Source organism: Gossypium hirsutum, chromosome D09 (genome assembly GCF_007990345.1).
Source record: "Gossypium hirsutum isolate 1008001.06 chromosome D09, Gossypium_hirsutum_v2.1, whole genome shotgun sequence".
Classification (NCBI taxonomy): domain Eukaryota; kingdom Viridiplantae; phylum Streptophyta; class Magnoliopsida; order Malvales; family Malvaceae; genus Gossypium; species Gossypium hirsutum.
This window is the reverse complement of record NC_053445.1, coordinates 30,927,168-30,943,649: the sequence shown is the minus strand read 5'-3', so window position 1 is coordinate 30,943,649 and position 16,482 is coordinate 30,927,168. Positions and strand designations below refer to the sequence as shown.

At 33.3% G+C, this 16,482-nt stretch overlaps 1 long non-coding RNA gene across 4 annotated transcripts; it reads left to right on the top strand.

Moving 5' to 3' along the window:
* Window positions 1-10,014: 10,014 nt before the first annotated feature.
* On the top strand, window positions 10,015-15,516 carry LOC107891888 (uncharacterized). Of its 4 annotated transcripts, none has more exons than XR_001682343.2 (5): window positions 10,015-10,679; window positions 10,786-10,863; window positions 10,946-11,307; window positions 11,428-11,504; window positions 15,300-15,516. It is a non-coding gene; the product is annotated as an uncharacterized lncRNA (long non-coding RNA). The 4 variants fall into 4 exon arrangements; XR_001682342.2 differs by having other exon boundaries at window positions 11,428-11,514; XR_001682344.2 differs by having other exon boundaries at window positions 10,946-11,310.
* The last annotated feature ends 966 nt before the right edge of the window (window positions 15,517-16,482 follow it).

Genomic DNA, 16,482 nt, shown 5'->3' with positions numbered 1-16,482 from the left:
GCAATGAAGCAAAGTTGTGTACTCCTCCATAGTAGGCACCAAATCTACCTTCTCAAAAGTAAATCAACTGTAGACGGGATTCCAATATTGAGCCAGAGCTCGAAACAAGTGCTTATCCATCTTAACATCGAGTAAATATGGCAGATCACCATAGTTATAGTAGAATAGCTGCTTGGTTTCGTCATCCCATTGGTCCCATACCTTTTCAACTCTTGGAGATTATTCTGGGTCACACTGATGCGAGCAAAATCCCACAATTCTGACATGTACCCCCTGTCAAACTATCACCCTTCTCTTGTTGTGTCTTCTCGGACCATATTCGAACGGTCGCATTGTCTTCCACTTTATCAATAAATCCCTTTCCATGACAGGCTCTCTATTTAGCAACTGAACGTGAATCAACACCCTTTTCTATGATGAAAATGAAATGCACCCACTGTCAAAACAAAAGAAACAAATTCCAAGACATGTCGATCAATTTCAATGTGATTCATATTCAAAAGTTATTCTCTTCCAAAACGTTATTAATTTTCAAAACAATCTGCATGTTTGTGCGAATTTTGTTAAAATGTTTGATCCGTTTTTAAAACTCGATTATCCCTACTACTAGTAGTTGTAAATCAAAACAATAAAAACCCCAAATGAAAAATAAATACCCAAAAAGGCCATTATTACAGTAAAATACCCCAAAATAAAATCAAAATTATAATTAATTACTAAGTCGAACTAAATAGGTCGTGTGGCTATCACTGAGTCCTCCATCGCACCAATCCGCCTATGTTTAGGGATTATCTGTATAGTCAAATCAGAAGAGTGAGATTATGAAAACTTAGTGTGTAATCCTATATAAAACAAACAATTAGAAAGGAATTGCAATCTAGGCCTAAGCCCATTTCACTACAGTTTTAGTTTCAAATAGGGCCTTAGCTCATTACAATACAGAAGTAGTCATGCATTTGGGCCTTAGCCCATTACAGTATCAATATTCAGTGCAGTAACAGATATACAATTTCAAATCCTACCCAGCCAGCCTCTACACTCCAGCTCCGTCCAACCCTACACTTCATGTGAGGATATAATCCAACCACCCATCCCTACACTCCAAAAAGTACCAAATACAGCACTAAACAGTAGTTCACAGCAGAGCTGTCAGTAACTTAGGCTCGAGGCCTTTCAGCACACTTCCTTCGAACATTATAATTCCTCAACCCAATGTAATGCAATATACAGATATGACATGCTGTAACATAATATCATGCTTGTAAACAGAACATACAGTATCAAATCATTGGGACATCATCAGGCTTAATCATATCAGTCATACAATCATTTCAATCAATTAGGGCTCTAGCTAAACTTACCGTCCCTACAGTAGGTTCACAGTCGACTTGGGTGACCCGCACAACCTTATCAGTCAAACAGTGAAAATAGGCCTACGAGCCTAAGAAGTTTACCCGTATAGGCCCATATGCTTGTGTGGCCCACATGACCCAAATTGGCGTTGGCCTCGTAATCCATTTTAGTGTAACCCATGCTAGATAATTATTCATATGTGTTTCCACTATTTACTTATAATCCTTCCAAGCTATCTACTTGAGTCATTGTTACCAAATTATTTGTATCTTAAGCAACAAAATTATGAATTAAGGTCTGCAAAATTTCCCTGAAACTAGACTCACATATCTTCGTGCCATAAAATTTTTAGAATTTTTTGTTCAGCCAGTAAGTACAGTTTATTTTTTAAAGTTTCCCCTACTCTACTATCTAGCAGTTTCAACCTTTCTACACTAAAATTATTGATCTTCTCGTACAGATTTTGGACGGTGTTTCTGTTTGTATATCTCGAAAATAGACTCATTTAGGATTTTAAAAATATAAAATATAACCCATAATTATTTTTATACAATTTTTAACATTTTTTGGAAGTCAGGACAGGGGGTTCTGAAATCATTCTAACCCTGTCTCACTAAAATTCCATTATCTTATAATATGAAATTCTTTTTCTTACTTCGTTTCTTCTATGAGAAACTAGACTCAAATATATTTAATTCCATATTTTTTTCACCCTCTAACTCGATTCCCACGATTTATGGTGATTTATATAAAATTTGCTTACTACTGTTGTCCAAACAGTAAGCAATATTAGTTTTTCGCTGAATCCCTTATTTTTGTGTTTTGGGTACACACCTGGTATCAATTGATGATAAAATGATACTCGAGCACTCCAGAACCTATAATTGACCAATTACACTCAATTTATCACTTAATCGATCGAACTAAAACTAAATCTGAAACGAGAAACGCGTCCCTTAAGCAATGAAAAGCTTACCCTAGCATCTCAAAATAGTTGGTTACGTAATAGCACGATGAGACCCCTAATCCACGCAAGTTGCTGCTGCCAAATGCCACAAACCCTCAAATAAAAGTTGGAAAAAATGATAAGTTAAAAAGAGCAAAAACTCTACTTACCAGAACGTGCGACGAAAAGTGACCCAACGGAACGAAGGTATGGTAGCCAACAAAAGAGACGGAAACAGAAAGAATAATGGAAAGAAAAAAATTTGGGTTTTACAACAGAAAAATAAAAGGTGAAGAAGAAAGGGAGAAGAGATGGCATCAAAAAGGTGTAGAGTTTTGGGAAAATCAAAATTTTACAAAAAGGAAATGATAATGCTCAGAAAATCTGATAACCCAAAAATTCACTCCCCTAAATTCTCTCTACCAAACTCCAACTACTCAGATTTCCAATACAACTCAAACTCTCCAACTGACAAGCAAATAAAAAATATATTTGTCCTTACACTCACGCAAGGATTCGAACTCTTGACCCTCTTCCAACCAACACTCCCCTTAACCACCAGACCAGCAGGCCTACTCTGGTAAGTACTTACAAACTTTTAATTAAAAGCCTACTAGCCAGAAATAGGGGTTAAGTTAGAAAAATACTAGAATTTGCCAAAGTTAGGGCTTGAACTCAAGACCTTCCAGACTCACCCAGAGCACTTAACCACAAATGCCGACACACAATTGTGTCACATTTTCACTATAACAAAAATAAGAATTTTGCAGTGTTACAGCTAGAATTCAAAGCAAGCAAGAGATAATAAATAGAGCATCTATTCGGGTGACCATTAGGGGTTTGGTGTGGCTCTACCAAGGATAGGTTCTTAGCGCTCATTATATGCGGTTTGGTTCTAAAGTAATGGTACCTGAACCAACAGATTCCTCGATCCTCACCCATTATAGGCTTATATGGACCGAGTTCGGTTCAGGGGAATATATTTCCCTATGGCTATACTGAGATAAAAATCTCATGAAGAAATAGGTACGGATGTATCCCGGAAGCGATCCACTATTCCATACAAAGGTGAAAACCTCACGAAGGAATAGCTTCTCACTCCCACTTAAGAAGGGCAAAATCGAACGATTATGCAGTACAATATGCAAAAACATACCAAGAGACTCGAACCAATAAATCAAACATATCATTATGTAACAAAATGGTAAACACTACAAAAATGAAGGATGAAATGCAATGAAGGGATCGTAAATTTAAATCAGATTATCAAATTTTGACAAAAAGGCCAAAATTAATCAACTTGCAGCTTGACTCTCTTATTTTGTCCCCAGTGGAGCCGCCAAGCTATCGAAACCTTTTATTAAAGTCGACTTTTTATTTAAAAAAATGGAAAACAAAAATGGGAGTCGCCACCAATCCTTTTTATTTAGGTGTGATTGGGTCACCTTAAAACTCATTTTAATAAAATGTTAGACTTATTAAAATGATACTTTTCTATCTACAAAATCCAAAAAATGGGTTCGAGAGTCGGTTATGCATGAGGATGGATTAGCACCCTTATGACGCCCAAAATTGGTATCTAATTGATTACTCGATGTCTTAGTGTCAAAAATTGAAAATTTGAAGAGTATTTAAAACACGATCCCGTCTTGCAATTTAACTTAAAATCACTTATGTAAATCAAAACATATGTAAAAGGCTTTCTTATCTTGAGGTAAACGAAAAGGTCATGTCCCGTAAGTTAGGACACTACATCTCGAATCCTCAAAAATAAGTTTGCTCATTATTCAATTATTAATTAAATCTTATGTGTTTTAATTTTAAAAGGGATGTTCGGTTATCTAGGTTCAAGGAGAAAGTCGAACCCCGTAAGTTAGGGCATGATTTCTCAAATCTCTAATTAAGAACATTGCCTTGGTTTCAAAATACTCCTTTTTACGCATCAAGTAAAAAATTTAATATGACCTTTAAAGTTATGTATGTTTAGTTTATTTGGGTACAATACAAAACGGGCAAATATGTCTAATATAATGTATGGTATAGTGATAATGAAATAATATAAAATGGCTAGGTGGACAGAATATTAGAATGATAGATAATAAGTAAATAAAGAAATACTATAATAATAACATAATAATAATAAGGTAAATAAAATGAAAAGTGCATGATTAAAAATGATAAATAAACCTGACATAAAAATATCTAAAATAATAAAATAACGAGAAAAGAAATAAAAATAAAATAATAACGAAAATAATAATAAAAAATACAGAAATAAAATAGCATAAACAATCTAATATTTAAGTGTAAAAAAGAAAAAATGAAAAGAAAATTAAAAAACAATTTCAAATATAACAAAAAGTAAAGGAATGATAAATAACCAAATAAGTAAATAAATAAAAGAGTTAAAATAAGTAAAGGACTTAATCGAAACTTAAATTAAATTAAAAGGATAAATTGGGATAAAATAAATAAAACACCAAAATGAAAAGAGTGAAAACAAACGAGGACCAAATGAGCAATTATCCCAATCCTCATGACATGCGTCTCCTCTCCAGGAGATCAGCGAACCGAGGATTTAAATGAAAGCATGATAAAATTTAATGGCAAAATTTCTAAGAAGAAAAAATAGTGAAATTAGGACTAAATTAAAACAACCCAAAAGGCGGAAGGACTAGGAGAACAAATATCCCCTTAAGGTAAAAACACGCGGATCCTAGGGGATGGATCGGGTCGGCCACGGGTCGCGTCAAAATGACGTCGTTTTGTCTTATGAAAATCGGCCCAAAAAGGCATCGTTGAGACCGCTTATGTAAACCAAAAAAATTTAAAAAAATCATTAATTCATTCAATTAAAAAAAATTGAAAGCCCCGTTTTCCTCTCAAAGCCTCCTTTGGCCGACCTTGTTGCTGGCGAGTCCCGACCATCGTCGTCGGCGATAGCTCCGCCGTCTACAGTGGCCAAAAAACCTAAACGACCCCTATTTTCGGCCTTTTGGCTCCCAGAATCCAAACCTGGGGTCAGTTTCCTCAAAAACTCGTCAAAAGTCGCAAAAAAAAAAACAAATATATATATAAAAGGGAAAATCACCTTCGAATTTGTATTCTGCTTGTTCATTTTTAATTGCTCTTTTTTTTAAAGGAAAAGAAGATCCTTTTTGTGTTACAAAATCGGTTTTTATAACTGAGAAGGTATTACAATATATGTTTTTTTATTGCTTACTTATGTTTATTTTCCCTTTTTTGTGTTTCTTGCAGGGGCGGTAGAAGTCAATAGGGTTGTTGCTACCGTTTTAGTACAAAGGAGAAGTTTTCGGGAGTCGCGTCCGCTGACATGTTAGGTTGCGGCACGGCAATAGGGGCTAGGGTTTTTTTTTGGCTTTTACTGAAAATATTTAGGTTGCAGGCCTGTAATTAGGACTTAGGGTTTTTATTGATTTGGGCTATTTGAGCCTGATATATGTTTTGTAACGGAATTTGGGACTGTTATTTTTTATTTTTATTTAGTTTGGTTTGGGCCTGTTACAATGGAATAAATTGATCAAAATAGAAAGACGCAACTCAAGTATAATTAAATTCGTGGAGTTTTTAGACCAGTAGTCCAAATATCTAAATGTATAAAGCTAGTGAGGGTGCAATGAAGTAGTTTTACAAAAGCGGAATAAAAATATGAAGTTTTTCACTAAGTCCTGGCATTGATTATGAAAATATATAATATTATTTTGTGGTGGATGCAATAACCTTTAGATATATAATTAAATTGACAATTCATAAAAGATTGAACTTCTGTCTAATGGTTATTGTTACAACCTTTTATGAATCACTATATAGCAAAGTTTATATTAAAATCCTTGAAGGGTTTTGGATGCTAGAAGCATATCAAAATTCTCGAGAAATTGTTCATTTATATGAATTGAAATAATTTGAACATAAGTAGTAAATTTGACTTAGTGAATAGTAGTTGAAGGAGGATTATAAAATTATCCAAAATTCCTATTTGTGTTTTTGTAAAAGAATCATAATTAAAGTTTGTTATGATTATTGTTGAATCTCTTGAGGAGCTCAAAATATATTTCCCCCAAATTTCCCTCACTCATGACTTTTAAAAGAATGGTAATATAATTGTTTATCAAATACATTCAAATAGTCATTTGAAAAACTAGTATTCAAGATTGAATACATGGAATGTGAGAAAATATGTGATGTTTTCATGAGGGGGAGTAAATACGCGTTGCACTATTTTTCCCTAAATCACTGTCCCATTGGATTTTCCTGATAAGGTTTTTAATGAGGCAGCATATTATGCATATTATAGATTGTGTACTCTTTTTCCTTAATTAGGTTTTTATCCCATAGGGTTTTTCATAATAAGGTTTTAACGAGGCACATTATCTACTAATTGACATCCAAGGGGGAGTGTTATGAATATCTTATTAAGTGGATGTCCATCATGACCAAGATAAAGTTTTGATGTACTTTAAATTCTAATAGTTATTAGAATTTGATCTCTACTTCTGATACGAACTCGTCTCGGAATGATTTGAGTCGTATGTGTTTGGCCGATCATGAATTTGAGTAAAGCTAAGTTCTTTTCAACAGAATAGATGAAAGGCTCCAAACAAAAGTTTTAAAAGGAAGAAGGTTAAACAATGAAAGGAAAGATCGGCTAAGGGTAGAGAATGAACCAACAATAGAGATTGTTGACCCGAATCTCAAAGTAGCTCTTAGGTGAATGTCGGTTTAGGAAAATCAGCAAAGAACCTTGACCCACTATCAAATGTGATAGAAACCAAAGGTATAATGAACGCCACACCAAAGGTGATAAGTTTGATTTGGCAAAGGAATGAATGACGCCACAAGATAACTTGATAAGTCAATTCAGTCCCGAAAAGAATAAGGAGAATTGGAAATCTCACAAGTTTCAATTTTAACATAAATTCAGCAAAAGTCCCATACAATGAGCTGATTACAAGTATTTATAATGCTAAATAAGGCCTAGCTGAAAAGTCACAATTATTCAGCTTAAATGAGCTAATAATGAGCTGAAATTAACTTAATCATTAAGCATAAACTCTTGAAATTCCAGGCCTAAGTAACAACAACTTTAATATTCCAATTCAGCTGATTAAATGATCTTGAATGCTTAGGTTTCATTCTTGAGTAGCCAAAGAGTTTAGGAAGAGCTTTAAATTCTCCCTTGGACAGCCAAATAGACACCATGGAGAAGAAGAATAGGCTACTGAATTTAAAGGATGTATAATGTTTTCCTTTAAATAATGTAACAGCTCATTTGAATGATGTATAATGCTCTCCTTTAATTGATGTAACAGCCTCTTGTATGTAACTGATTCCAACTGAATAGTCACAATTAACACTTTGTAACAGCCCTTGTACTTAACTGATTCCAAATAAATAGTCACCTGCAAACATTTATTAACAAGAACATTAAAACACATTTAAACACACTAAACTTAATAAGCAACTAAATAGCCACCTGCAAGCATTTATTAACAAACACAATAAAACACATTTAACACATTTAAACACATATTAGACTTAATAAGTTTAATTAATAAACTGTAAATAAACACATTTAACACGTAACTTAATTTAATAAACTAAAAACACATGCAACAATAAATTATTCCAGCAATTAAATTAACTAAGATGAACTTAATTAACTAAGATGAGTAACTTATTCCAACAACTTAATTAACTAAGATGAACTCAATTAACTAAGATGCGTAATTTATTCCAGCAACTAAGTACTTATTCCAACAAATTAAAAATGTGTTGAAGTTAAGCTAATGAGCTTGGGTTGAACTAGACGAGCTTGAAGAAGCTAGAATTGAGTTCATTGAGCTGAAATTAAGCTTCATTTTGCACTTGGGCCCCTCGAGCTTAGGTCAATTCTGAGGTCGTCGAGTTGTATCAAAACATGATGCGACCGGGATCACATCAACTTCTTTTATACTTCTTATGCCTATAAATAGAGACTCTGATGAAGCATTGTAATCATCCATTTTGATCAATAAAGTACATGCTCTATTGCTTTCATATTTTTTTATTCTTTATTCTCTCCATCTCTCTTTATTTTTTGATTATTTGAAAATTTATTTGATTACCTTTTTGATCAATAAAGATTTATTGATTATTTTTTGATTACTTGAAAATTTATTTTTTTAAAAATATATATAAAAAGGCTTAATATAACATTCGGTACCTGAACTTAACACTTTTTCTTAATTTTGCACCTAAACTTTTTATTGCCTAATTTGGTACTTGAAAATTTTTTCTGGGTCCAATTTTGTACCTAAACTTGACATTTATTTTCCTAATTTGGTACCTAAATTTTTTTTAGGTTCAATTTGATACATAAATTTATTAAATGTAATACAAATTATGCAAAACACTAGCGGTGTTAAATTTTCTTTTTGTTATGCTACAAAAATATTGTCAGTATTAGAGGAAATTCATGTTAAAAACAATAGGTATTGAGCTATGCTTAACGTATTATTATTAAATAAGAAAAAAAGATTTTTTAAATCCCAAATTAAAATAAATTCATTATTTTCAATTAATAAAATAATTAAATAAATAAAACTAAAAGTAATTGAATATATAAAATACAAAAAAAAAATTCATATTAGTTGTCACATGCCGATCATACATAGACTATTTTTGCTACCTCATAAAAAATAACATTTTTAGAAATTGGAGTAATTTGTAAAACGTTTGACAAGTATCAAATCGAACAAAAAAAAGATTAGGTATCAAATTAGGAAAAATAGTCAAGTTTAGGTACCAATAGACCCCCAAAAAGTTTAAGTACCAACTTATGAAAAAGTGTCAAGTTTAGATACCAAATTAAGAAAAAGTGTTAAGTTCAAGTACCAAATGTTATATTAAGCCTTATAAAATTGTTTTGAAACTTTTATAAATAATGTCCAAAAGCTTAAAATAAATCCAAAAATTTAAACGTCAACATTTATACTAAAAACCGAGGATAGTTCAAAATATCTAAAAAGAACTTGATTGAATCAAACCAAACTCACCCCTATTTTTTTAGATTTTATATAATTTATCTTTTAATTTTTTAGATAATGACATGACACTTTAAGACAGTGTTACATCATCAAATATTAATAAAATCCAAATTTAGAGACTAAATTGAAAAAATAATTATCAAAATTTAAAACTAATGTGGAAGAAAAAAGTTCAAGGACTAAATGAAAAAAATATCAAATTTAGAGATTAAATATTGCTTAATTCCAAAAACAACTTTAAATTTATTTAGTGAGGCTTTAGGTTGGCCCGATTTGGGCCTAAACATGGAAATGCAAAAATATAATTAAAAAATTGGCCATTGAGGCTTGTAGTTTATTACTATAAAAATAGAGTTTCTTTATTTGACTTAGGTTTTGTTTAGCATTACTTTTCAAAAAGTACTTTTGGAGTCAAAAGTAATTTTCAAGTATGAAGCAAAGCTAAATAAATAAATTTTGGAGTCAGAAGTACTTTTGAAAAGTGATTTTTTTTAAATAATTGACTAGGGTATTATAATAAAAAGGAAACACAAGAAAAACAGCCCATAACATTACTGGACTAGGCTGTAAACAAAAACATAGGCTGCAAATTAAACAGCCCATAAAGCCAACCGACTGAAATGTTCAGAATTTAAAAACCTAATTAAATAACAATAATAAAAGTAGAAGAAACATAGAAAAACCAACCGTCATTTCCCCAATCACATCAAACATCCTGTAACTATTACTCTTCTCGACTTTTCAATTTCAAAAGAACGTCAGGTCTGTTTCAAAAAGATAGCAACAACTTCCAAGAAATCTCCTTATTTGCTTTCTTTTACTGTTTCAATTTGTCTTCCTCGTCTCTATCAGTCTGGATTTTGTGTCCGCCTTGCTCTCAAAACAATCAGGTACATCTCTTCCCCTTTTTTAAGTGCATCGTTTGCAAGATTATGAGCTTGGCCATTTTTTGTTCTTTGAATGAATCTGAAAACAATTTTCTGAAAGCGAGAGCTATTACCCTGAATATCTTTAATAATCGCTCCGATAACCGATTTGTCCCTTGTTGTTGATTGACATTTGTTAATAATTTTTTTCGAGTCCCCAATAATCGTGACTGATTCTATCCCCATGCTGATACCTAACTTGGTTGCCTCTAAACATGCGTATGCTTCTGCAACAAACATGGATGAAATGTTGGAGTGCAAAGTCGACTTTGAGGCTCTAATCATGCCATCTTGATCCCGAACAACCAGTCCTGACGCCGATTTGAAATTCCTGTTATCAAAGGCTGCATCAAACTGTATTATCTCCCTTGATGTTTCTCTGTCTTGTCTTTCAGCTTCAGTGAGCGCGTGAGTAATCTTACTTCCCCTAACTCCTTCAAGTTCCATTAAATAACTCTGTATTTTCTGTGAGAGATCTAATCCTGTTGTGGTTTCTTTCTCATGTATCATCTAGTTCCGCGAGCCCCATATAACCCATAGAGCACAGCAAAACAATCGAATTTGCTCCTTTGTACCCCTACCAAAGACCCAGGTGAGCCAGCTCCAAACATTCTGATCTGCATATTCTGTTACCCACGTCATATTGAGTCTAATCCATACATCAATGCTTACAGGGCATTTTCGAAACACGTGATGGCTATCGTCCTCCTCAGAATGGCAACGAGGGCATCTGGCGTTTGCGGTCACTCTTTTATATCTCAAATTAGCTAGGGATGGGATATAGTTCTAGGAAATCCGCCATATAAGGATTAAAATTTTTTGTGGTAGTTGTAAATTCCATAAATTCTTGTAAAATTCTTTAGTTTCAGTTTGTACTTAGTAACTACTAGGATCCAGGCTAGCTTCTTGTAATAGTTTGTAGGCGCTCCGAACTGAGAAGTCACCAGAATATTCACCTTTCCACACCTGCATATCCTCGCAGTCTATTCTTGCAAGAGGGATCTGTAGAATTCTTTGAGCAACATACCCTTGGAAGGTAGTTGTATTTGTCTCTACTTTCCACATCTTGATTATGCTGTCAATTAGGTCTAATACTAAATTTAACCCCTCATTTCTTTCTCTGTTATCCCTGGTATCCATCGATCATTCCAAATAGATATTGCGGTTCCTTTTCCCACTCTCCAACTTAGCCCCTTGAGAAGGTTTCCTTTCGCTGTCCAAATACTCCTCCAGGTAAGAGATGGTAAGTTTCTCAACTGTGCATTTAGATAACACGTCTATGGATAATATTTAGCTTTAAGCACTCTTGCTAAAAGGGAATTTGGATAATTTATTAAACGCCATCCCTGCTTGGCTAATAAGGCGATATTAAACTGACTAAGCTTTCGAAAACCCATTCCTCCGTTTTTCCACGAGCACTAATGAATACCCCCTTTTCCACTACCTTTCTACCACCAATATTTTGCAACAATACTTTCCAGATCTTTGCATAGTGATTTTAGGAGTAAAAAACATGCCATTGAATATGTCGGTATGGCTTGAAGAACAGTCTTTATGAAAACCACTTCTCCCCCTTGCGACAAAAATCGATTACTCCAATTCTCAATACGCTTCTTCAATCTATCTTTTAAAACCCTAAAAGATTGTTTCTTTTTTCGTCCAACCATATTCGGCAAGCCTAAATAACGTTCAGGCTCATCTGAACTCTGAACACCGAGCAAATGAACAACTGAACTCCTTTCTTCCTTTGACGTGTTTTTACTAAAGAAAATGGTAGATTTAGCGAAATTCATGCACTGACCCGAGCATCGCTTATACTCCCTTAGGATCTTCTTAATTGCTGTGGCTCCTTTTCTTGACGCTTCCCCGAATAAAATGCAGTCGTCTGCAAATAATAAGTGTGTTACTTGTGGGCCACTTTTGCTTGCTTTGACTCCTTTTAATACTCCTTCATGTGAAGCTATTCTCATGAGACTGGATAATCCCTCTCCACATATTAGAAATAGAAACGGACTCAACGGATCCCCTTGTCTCAGTCCCCTTTTTGGATTAAAAGTTTCTCCAATACTACTATTGACCTCAACTTGATCAAAAATAGTAGACATGCAATTCATGGGAGAATCTATCCATTTTTCGGCAAAACCCATCCTCAGCATTATTTCCCGAATAAATCTCCATTGAACCCTGTCGTATGCTTTACTCATGTCAAGTTTAACTGCCATAAAACCCTTCTTCCCCATTCTTTTTTTTCTCAGTGTGTGTAATAATTCATAGGCCAGCAAAACATTGTCTGAAATTAATCTTCCTGGCACAAAAGCACTTTGCGCACTATCGATGCATTTATCAATAATCCCTCTAAATCTGCTTGCAATAGCCTTAGCTATGATTTTATAAATAACATTACATAAACTGATTGACCTAAAATGTGTCATATTAGAAGGATTACTAATTTTTGGGATAAGGACAATATGCGTTAAATTAATTGAACTAACCTCCATTTCGCCATTTAAGTGAAGTAAACAAAAAGCCATAACCTCCTTTCCAATGAAATGCCAACATTTTTGATAGAATAGAGTCGGAAAGCCATCTTCACTGGGTGCCTTTGTGGGATGAATATTAAACAATGCCTCTTTAACCTCGTCTTTTGTATATGGTTCTATAAGTTTTCAGTTATCTTCTTCAGAAACACATCGATTAATTCCCGTAAGCGAATTATCAAAATTCACTTGATTCACTGTATTGAATAAATTCTGAAAATAGGATCGTGCTATACTTCCCATTTCTTGAAGATCGTCCATTTCCACTCCGCAATCACTTTGTAATTTGTTTATCATATTTTTCCTCTTCCTCTGCGTTACTTGACTGTGAAAGAAGGCTGTATTTCTGTCACCTAGTCTCAGCCAACTTTGTCTTGCCCTTTGTTCCCAGTATCTTTCATCCTTTTCAATTTCAAAATTTAGTTGAATCTTCGTATCAATCATCTCAGCCAAATTGATATTGTCTCTTTCTGCTTCCATCAGTTTTGATAACTTTGCTGATAAAAGTTTTTTTTTCCCTTGTTTCCTTTTCCATACTTGTCTCGCCCAATTTTCCATTCCTCCCTTTAAATTTCCAATTTCTTTAGAAAATTTCCAGATGCTGTTTCCCATATATATTTAGCTTCATCAAGGAAAGAATCTTTCAAGATCCACCAGGCTTCAAATTTGAAATGACTCTTTGGTCTTCGTTTATCTTCCTTAGCTGTGTTAATTAATAAGGGACAATGATCAGAAAAAGAGTGAACCAGTTGCTGAACTTTTACCATAGGAAACATAGAAATCCAGTTTTCGTTTGCAACACTCCTGTCCAGTCGTTCTTGTATGCATGTTTCCGGTAAATTATCTCTTTCCCATGTAAACCATCTGCCAGAATATCCCACATCAGCTAACTGGCAAAATTTTAAAGCTTCACGGAACATCTCCATTCTTTTTTCATCTCTAAGCAAACCTCCCTTTTTTTCAAAACCATACATAATCTCATTAAAATCTCCGCACACAAACCAAGGAATTTCCTCATTTTTATGGATACTTTTTAGCACTGCCCATAAGTCTTCTCTATCGCACGCATATGGTGTTCCATAAAATCCAGTAAGTCGCCATGTAGCATCTCTTTCATCATCAACCACCATCACATCAATATGTCTTTTAGAGAAATTCTAGAGCGTAACATTAATATCATTTCACCATGCCAGACACAGCCCTCCTCTAGTACCCTCTAAATCCACATCAATACCATTCGCAAAACCACATCTACGACGAATTCTTTCCATCTGATTTCTACAAAGCTTGGTCTCCATGAAGAAGATAATTTGGGGATTATAATTCTTCAGCGAATGCTGAAGTCTTCGAACTGTCCGTGGATTCCCCAATCCACGGACATTCCAACTTAATATTTTCATTGCGCCTAGTCTGCTTTCCATTTGGCTGCCGCCGATGTTAAATGATTGAATTCCACCACTCTCCTACTTCTTGCCATCATATTGCCCTTCTCCTATCTTCTTGCACAATTTTCAATTTCCCTTCTAGATTTCTTCTTTCTCTCCTCTCCCATAAGAGCAACTTCCTCCAAATCATGTTTCATCATAATATTCACACAATTTTCCTTTCTTTAGCCTGCGCAACCTAAGCCTCCTTCCAGATTGAGACTAAGAATTAGATCAACAGGCTTCCCAAATCTTAATTTTCTACCTGTCTTCTGTTGCCCTATTCGGACCTCTTTATTTTCTTCACCAAGTCATCCCCTATCATCATCTGTTTCATCCCGTAACCAAATACTTTTCATGGATAGTGACCTTCGAGATTGTGCTCTGATAAATAAATCCCATCCCAAATCTATCCCATCCCAAATCTGCCATTTCTACTCCAATATTCATTTTTGTTTTAGAGAATGAATCACTACGACCCAGTCTTTCATAGAAAAACCAAAAAAATGATAGTCTTTCATACTTAAAAGTAATGTATGAACGTCTCTCCCCAAATAAAATTTGTTTCCTCCTTTTCAAAGGGCGCCTTACATCAATTTGGACCCTGATCCGCATAAAGTTCCTGTTTTCTTTCCCTAAGTATGAGACGTCATATTCTAGAAAGTTCCCCAAAAAATTCCCTAGCTGCGTAGCTAAATTTTTGGAATATAGGCCAATTGGCACATCATGGATCTGAACCCAGAAAGGTGTTAAAACTAAAGTGACATGTAACGGATCCTCTCCAACTTACAATTTGTAAAGTATCAACAGATGATTGTTAAAGGTCCAAGGGGAACCCTTTAACACCCTATCCATATCCATAGCATGAAAAACTGAAACAAAAACTTTTTTCCCCAGATCTCAAATTCGAACACCCCGAACCGGATGCCACTAGCTGTGAGAAAACATCCTACAAGTTGAAAAAACTCACGCTCTTTTTCTAGATTTGGATCTATTGGTATGAGAATAGCATCCTCTTCTTCCTTATTGATTGACAAGTGGGCTAATTCATTCTCCATCCTTTCCAGGCCACTATTATGAATCCACTTCCTAAAGCGATAGACAAGACAAGTGGGATACACAGAAAACAAATAACAAAAATTTCACGAGAACAAGAAAACAAAGACTTCTACCAGCGACGGCAGATAAAAACGTGCTAGGGTAGCAAACTTTTATTTATTTTGGTGTTAACATTTGAAGATAGCAACAGAATTTTGAAAAGTGATTTTAAATTTAAAAGCAAAAGCGGTTTGTTATTTTTAGCTTTTGCTATTGACAAAAGTGCTTTTGGACCAAATGATAGTTTTAACCCTTATAATATATTTTATATAATATTTATATTTTGTATGTAATTATTTTCCTATTAAAGTTTATTATTTATATATATAATATTATACTTTTAAATTTTTATTGGTTATATTTTATTATTTAAAATTTATATTTCATATATTAAAATGTTAACAACAAATTATAATAAATTATTTTTTATATTCTTACTAAGATATCATAATATTAACTAATTTGAACATTATTTAAATGCATATTTATTGTTTTATAACACTATGTCTAAAATAGACTTTTTGACAGCAATACTAAGGGCCAATTCTTCATTGCTTAAAAAAAACACATCTGACTCCAAAAGCACATTTGGAAGAAAAGTTGTGCAGAACAAGCTGCTTTTAGCTGAAAGCTTTTCCTCTCTAAAAAGTACTTTTGGTGCTTAATTACTTTTTCACCCCTCCAATAATATAGTACTTTTCTTTTTTTTCTTGGTGCTTAATTACAAATGTGTTAAAATCATTAATTAAAAATAAAAAAATATTTTTTAAATTACTAATTACAAATATTTAATGGTTATATTTAAATATTTAAAATATAGTTTATATGTTCTAATTAAATTTTATAAATAATTAATATTTATTGGTTAAAAATATTTAAAATTTATATTTCATATATTAAAATATTAACAAGTTATAATAATTTTTTTTATATTCTTACTAAAATATACTAATATTAACTAATTTAAATATTATTTAAATGCATATTAGTTACTTGATAATAACATGTCTAAAATGGACATTTTATTTCTCAAAAGCACTTTTTGACAGCAATGCTAAACTCAAATTTTAAACCAAACTTTTCAAAATCACTTCTTAAAAGCACTTTTTCACAGCACTTTTCAAAAGCATTGTCAAACTAGTCCTAAACACT